A 6,000-nucleotide genomic window follows, 5' to 3' on the forward strand; every position below is an offset into this window, starting at 1 on the left:
AGGAAACTCCCAGTGATCATTTTCTTGCATTCACAGTGCTGCATCAAATTAGAATAGCTTCAAGCCTTGAAAAGTTCTGACATTCATAGCCCTATCAGGTTTGGATAAGATGTTGCCTAAAACAATGATTTTAGTTTGATGTTAGTTGTATGGTTAGGTGGGCAGAAAACCTCCACTTTATTCCCTTATTTCCAATCTATGTACAAAGCTTTTTGTTTTTCATTTCTGTGGTGGGTCAAATATTACCTTGTGTACATTTCTGGTCTTAAAGGAAATCATGAATGGAACATAATAATGGAATAGTATGACATACTAAGTTATTTAATGGAAACTTCACAGGTAAAGCAAATCATTTTGATTGCTGTTCCTCAGCCTCAGATAATGGCAGTAAATGCTATATGTTGATGATTTTCCTGTATATATTGGTCAATACATTGATTTAGCTGTTGATCAATTACCATATAGGACTGGCTCCCAAATACAAGTTTACAGTGTGCTAGATTGTGAGTTTGGAGAAAACATTGTGACTCAAGCCAATCTTCTGGGCAACAGTTCTTCCTCCTGATTCCTCTTGCCTGAGTGTGTGAAATTGTGATTTGTTGCTGGCCTGTACCAACATTCCTCTATGCTGGCCTGGCTCAGGTGAACTAGCCAGCAATACGTGTGTGTTCATTGGCATGTGAGAGAGGAGAGAGTAAATCACAGGCTCTGCCTATTTCCCCAGCCCTCCCCACCAATCAACACTGCTTCAGGAACAGTGTGTATGTAGCCGCACCTACCCAGAACAATAGCCCATGTACAGACATGTAGCACAAGTCACAATCTAGTCCAATAAAATAAAATAAATAAAAAACTTTTTGTGTTAACCTCCATCAATTTTTAAAAATTGTTAGAGCACAGTTTAATAACTCATGTGCTTCTGAATTATGCATAATTCCAGTAATATCTTTCACTAATATCAAATTGCAGATTGCTTTTATTTTGCTTTTTTCAAACTTCTGATGTCTATTGAGGAAGCAATATGTACAATGCAGAGCTCGCCCACATTTCCTTTTATGTTCTCTTTCTTTGCGGATGATAGGCAGTAGAGTGGTGATGCAACTATAAACATAGTGTGTGTATATATATATATATATATATATATATATATATAAACATAGGAAGGAACCTCCTGTGTCTTTTGAGTCCACATACCTGCTATCACAGGCAACCCCATCATATAATCCTGGTCATAAACTTATCAAGCTCCATCTTAAAATCAGTTAAGTTTCTTGCCCCCACTACACCTGTTGAAGGCCTGTTCCTGAACCTAACTTCTATGATTGTTAGATATCTTCTGATTTCCAGTCTAAATTTATTCATGGCCAGTTTATTCCCATTTGTTCTTGTGCCCACATTGTCCTTTTACTTAAATAACTCAGTTCCCTCCCTGGTGTTTGTAGAGTGCAGTCATATTCCCTTCTAGCTTTCGTTTTGCTTCTAAGAGAATAATATTTGACATCAAAAGCCAACATACAAATGAATGAAAGCCAGGGAATGTTTTCAGATATAATGGCCAACTGTCCAGTTGACAATGCCATTCTGAGTAATCATGGCAGTCATTTTGGAAAGAATTTGAACATGATTGAACAAAGTGGTTGTTGATGGCAGAGTCTAAATAGAAACTTGCTTTCTCTCCTGTCCTGATCTTTGACTTGGGAGGCCCACGCCTTCTGCCTCTCAGATAGGTGCTGTACAAACACAAAACAAAGACCCTCCCTGCCCCTAAACAGCTTTTAGTCTAGCTACAAGCCAAGAGAAATAGATGGATATAGATAGATGGATGGGGACATATAAGGAAAGAATGAGGCAATATTGGTCAGCATGATAATCAGTGGTCTCAGCGCACTAGTTTTTTGTCAGAATCATAGCAAAAGAGAGTTTTAAGGAGGGATTAAGTTGTAAGAAGGATAAGGAGGAGGCACCTTTGCTTATGTTTATGGGGCTGTCCTCCCCAGCTTGAGAGGCAGCATGGGAAAAGCATCTACTAGTTCCAGTAAACAGACTTTTGGAGAGGGGCAGAGCTCTGTATTCAGAAGTGGGGGGGGGGGGAACACCTTTGCTTATATTGCTGCAATAATGTTGTCATTTGTATCAAGAAAAAATGATGTGGCCCAGATTAGCTGTTGGTTAGTGATATCTCGAGTATGTACTGTGGTTCACTAAACTTGTTGCATGTAGACGTTCTGATGATGAATAAGATCTGTTTAACATTTTGTCCTGTAAAAATCAAAGATGACTTGTATGTTTGCTGATGATCTACTAATATATTTCTTCCCACTCTTAGCTTAGCTTATCCCTTCTCTTGTATTACCAGTGACAATAGATAAAACAAAAAACTAAGTCAATCAAGAATAAAACAGTGTTTGCAAAAGGTGTCCTTTTCCCCTAAGTTTCTTAATAAAATCCTCTAATGCGCACTATGTCCAAGCCCCTGTTCCCAAGCCCCGTCACAAACCACTGGAGGCTCTTGTGCTTAAACAAAAGAAAACTCCATTCTCAGACTGGCCTCATTTATTGGGTTTAGACAATATAAAAAACAAAAGGCAGTAAGACTCAGAAGTCCTGTGCAGTGCTTCTGGGCTGGCTGCTTAAACAAACTAAAGCATAGACAACAGATAAACAAACCAGGGCTTAATACTCAAGTCTACACAACTAGACTCCCTAAGCTTCCTGAGGGAAATGGGAACAGGTTTCTTTAGTTTACCCTCCCTGGAGAATTTCCTCTCTTTATAAGTCCCTCTGTTAGGAATGCAGCACACTCGCCTTTATTTAATCAAGCTCATAAAGGCTCAGATGTCCTTTTCTCAACTCTTCAGAGCTACACTAGGAAATCTTCCGGAGGCTAGATTCCTCTGGAGTCCTACTGACCTAATGTCTAGGCTGATGTTGCTTCCTTTTATTACAGAAACTGGGCAAGGGGTGTATCAAGAGATTCAGGACTGCTAAGGCTTACTTTGGGGGCCTGCTGCATCTGTATTGTATCAGAGGGGTAGCCGTGTTAGTCTGGATCTGTAAAAGCAGCAAAGAGTCTTGTGGCACCTTATAGACTAACAGACGTTTTGGAGCATGAGCTTTTGTGGGTGAATACCCACTTCGTCGGATGCATGTAGTGGAAATTTCCAGGGGCAGGTATATATAAGCAAGCAAGAAGCAGGCTAGAGATAACGAGGTTAGTTCAATCAGGGAGGATGAGGCCCTCTTCTAGCAGCTGAGGTGTGAAAACCAAGAGAGGAGAAACTGGTTTTGTAGTTGGCAAGCCATTCACAGTCTTTGTTTAATCCTGAGCTGATGGTGTCAAATTTGCAGATGAACTGAAGCTCAGCAGTTTCTCTTTGAAGTCTGGTCCTGAAGTTTTTTTGCTGCAGGATGGCCACCTTAAGATCTGCTATTGTGTGGCCAGGGAGGTTGAAGTGTTCTCCTACAGGTTTTTGTATGTTGCCATTCCTAATATCTGATTTGTGTCCATTTATTCTTTTCCGTAGAGACTGTCCAGTTTGGCCGATGTACATAGCAGAGGGGCATTGCTGGCATATGATGGTGTATATTACATTGGTGGACGTGCAGGTGAATGAACCGGTGATGGTGTGGCTGATCTGGTTAGGTCCTGTGATGGTGTTGCTGGTGTAGAAACTGCTGAGCTTCAGTTCATCTGCAAATTTGACACCATCAGCTCAGGATTAAACAAAGACTGTGAATGGCTTGCCAACTACAAAACCAGTTTCTCCTCTCTTGGTTTTCACACCTCAGCTGCTAGAAGAGGGCCTCATCCTCCCTGATTGAACTAACCTCATTATCTAGCCTGCTTCTTGCTTGCTTATATATACCTGCCCCTGGAAATTTCCACTACATGCATCCGACAAAGTGGGTATTCACCCACGAAAGCTCATGCCCAAAACGTCTGTTAGTCTATAAGGTGCCACAAGACTCTTTGCTGCTTTTGCATCTGTATTGCTTGTCACAGAGACATTTGTTTTTCTTATGTGTGGCCTATCTTAGGAACAATAGATAGATAAATGTAGTTATCTCTGGGACATATCACACTGACTAGGTATATGTCATTTACTGAAAGTTCCACTCTTGACAGATACATTAACTGAAAATATTTTCCATTTAACAGTATACTTTAAAAGAAAGCATTTAGACACTGAGATCAAGAGAACAAAAATATTTCATTTAAATGGGTGAGAGCTAAGGTTGTATTGTGATGAAAAACTATGAATTTATTTGTACTTGATAAGAATGATGGGCCAAATTCCTATTTGCACTACAGTTGCTTTATGCCACTCTATCAGTGTAAAAGGGACTTAAAAGGGAGTGTGCCTGGCCAGATAGGTAAGATTTATGGTATTCTTAATTCATCCTTTCCTTGCTTTTAAATTCTTGGGTTTGTGAATAGTGTAATAGGTAAATATACTGTTAGTTACTGTACCTTTTAAAATTAAAGTTATTTTAGATTAAATTTTGGAATTCATTAGAGGCAAAGAATGGGCAGGTCAGTTCCACTCCAACTTTAAACAACACAAGTCAGTTTGTCCTTTGTTCTATAAGTAAAGGATGTTTCTGTTTAATCTTTGAGCATCACATTGACTGTTGTAATACTTTATATACAAATAGCAGCTATCTTTCCTGAACATAAAAAGGATGCCAGTTGGATCTCAGCTGGCACAATGTTTTAAATTAAACTTCATCTTGAGAAGAAAGACCACTCCAATCTCTGCATTGGGACCCTGGTTATTGTCCACATGAGTATCTATCTGTTTCGGTAAAGTTTTCAGTGTTTTCCTTCTATTATTTAAAAAGAAAAACAAACAAACAAAATCCCTTTCATCTTACATCTAAAATAATAACACTTACTTCTTGCAAAAGCACTTTATATTTTCAAACAATTTAATAAACAATGGGCCATATTGATTCTATGTGTAACTCCACTGCCTTTATTGGAATTGCACCAGATATGCACTAGAGGTGAAATCCTGGCTCCTCCCATTGATTTCACTGGGGCCAGGTTTTCACCTCATACTCCCACTTTGTGTAGCTGGGTAAGTTTAATTTTTTCCCTTTTACAGATGGAATACTGAGACACAGAATCTCAGAGTTGATGTGATTGATGGTGTAATTACAAATTTGGTGTAAGTTGAAGTAAAGGAAACAATTGTAAATGGGTGTAAAATAGTGCAGCTTTCACCCACACGGCATTCAATGGATATACAAGACATGTTAAGACAAAAAGGGGAAAAAACTCCAGAATTGAGAACTCTTGAATTTGGAGAGTCAAGTTCTGGATCTGAATCTAAACTTGTCCAGTGTTCAGGGTGGTTAGATTTGGTGTTCAGATTTGGCACATTATATATGCAGACAGGGTTGAGCTGCAATCCAAGATCTATTGTTTTGGTTCAGCCACATCCATATAAACAAATGTGACTTACTTGCTGCAGCAGTAGCAAGAAAAGCTACTTAGTTGGGATATAGGAAAAAGCATGTACACCTGTTTTACACCAGTTTAACTCCATTGATCCAATGCTTTTTGATTGTATTAATGTAAGAGAAGAGGAGAATCACATTCTATTTCTGTGTGTGAAGGGGTTGGGTCTTTCTTTTTTCTGACACTCTTATCCTGTCAGGTGCTTTTCCTGCTACACTAACTTCCCTTCTGCCATTCTGAGTGTAAGGCCACGTCTTCACTATGGCTGTACAGCGGCACAGCTCAAATGCTGTAGCTAGGCTGATGTATCACCATAGTGTAGTCACTTCCTACAATGATGGGAAGGGTTTTTCCATCACTGTAGATAATCTACCTCCCCAGGCAGCAGTAACTAGTCTGACAGAAGCATTCCAGTCGCATCTACCCTCAGGGTTAGGTCAGCATAGCTATGGTGGTCAGGCGTGTGAATATTTCACACCTCTGTGCAACATAACTATATCGATCTAAATTTTAAGTGTAGACCAGGCCTGAGTTAC

Source organism: Mauremys mutica, chromosome 1 (assembly GCF_020497125.1).
Source record: "Mauremys mutica isolate MM-2020 ecotype Southern chromosome 1, ASM2049712v1, whole genome shotgun sequence".
NCBI lineage: Eukaryota > Metazoa > Chordata > Testudines > Geoemydidae > Mauremys > Mauremys mutica.